Source organism: Carlito syrichta, unplaced genomic scaffold (genome assembly GCF_000164805.1).
Source record: "Carlito syrichta isolate Samal-C Ts95f unplaced genomic scaffold, Tarsius_syrichta-2.0.1 Scaffold309076, whole genome shotgun sequence".
Classification (NCBI taxonomy): domain Eukaryota; kingdom Metazoa; phylum Chordata; class Mammalia; order Primates; family Tarsiidae; genus Carlito; species Carlito syrichta.
The window spans coordinates 397965-398949 of record NW_007253172.1 but is presented as its reverse complement, the minus strand read 5'-3'; positions in this window follow the sequence as shown (position 1 = coordinate 398949).

The following is a 985-nucleotide window of genomic DNA, read 5'->3' as shown; positions in this document are numbered from 1 at the left end:
CAGGGCGCCCAGCCCTGCTCCGCGCCCGGGCTGGTCCTGGCGCGGCCGGCCGCCCTCGCGCCCTCCGCGCGCGGCTGCTCCGGGGGCCGGAGAAGTGCCCGGCGGTGCTTCCCTGCTCCTCCGGGGCCGCCCGTCTGGCCTCGAGACGCGCCCTCGGGAAGTGACTCCCGCTAGGGCTGCGCCCCGAGCCCAACTCCCGGGCGACAGAGGACGCCGAGGGGAGTCCCAAGCCTTCCGCCGCCGGCCGAGGCCTCTAGGCCGAGGCTGGGGCCCTCCAGAGCACCAAGACCTTGCCTGAACCCCGTGTAGCTCCACACCTGCTCTGAGTCTTCGGCCAGAGCTGCGGGAGCCCCGGCCTCCGAGAGCTCTGCGAGTCGCTTGGCGACCCCGGGGTGGCAGAGGAAACAGCGCGGCCCTTAGCGAGGCCGCATGAAAGGGGAAAGCCGACGGTCGTCGTGCGGCCTCGGTGGACGCCTCTGTGGCCTCGCCCGAGCGGTCCTGGGCTGCTTCTGGGCTGCACAGGGGCTCAGAGGCCGCTGCTTAGTAGGGCGCCGGCACTCCCCGGGGTCAGAGGTGCCGCAGGCATGACAGCCGCGTGGGGGCCGAGGGCTCCGTTGCCAGGTTAGAAGTCTCCGTCCCGGCCCCTGGCTTTCATGCCAACATCTGCTGCTGCTGCCGCAGTCCTGCGAGTCCTGCGGGCCCAGGACCCAGGTGCTGAGCCCCAGGCTTCAGGCTGCAGCCTGAGCTCTCTCGCCCCCTTAACCGCCCAGTGGGCGGATCAGGTGCGGTGACCTCTACAGACCATACACAGCTGGACTGTGCCTGTCCTTACCAGAGGACCCTTCCTCCCTCGACCTGCTGGCTTCCATTCCTGCCCTGCCTTTCGTTGCTGGCTCCCCGCCATTCACCTCGCTTCTGTCTCCTTCCTCTTCTGGGCTTTGCTCCTCAGAAGGCTGCTCCATGCCCTCTGAGGAGTGCCCCGACC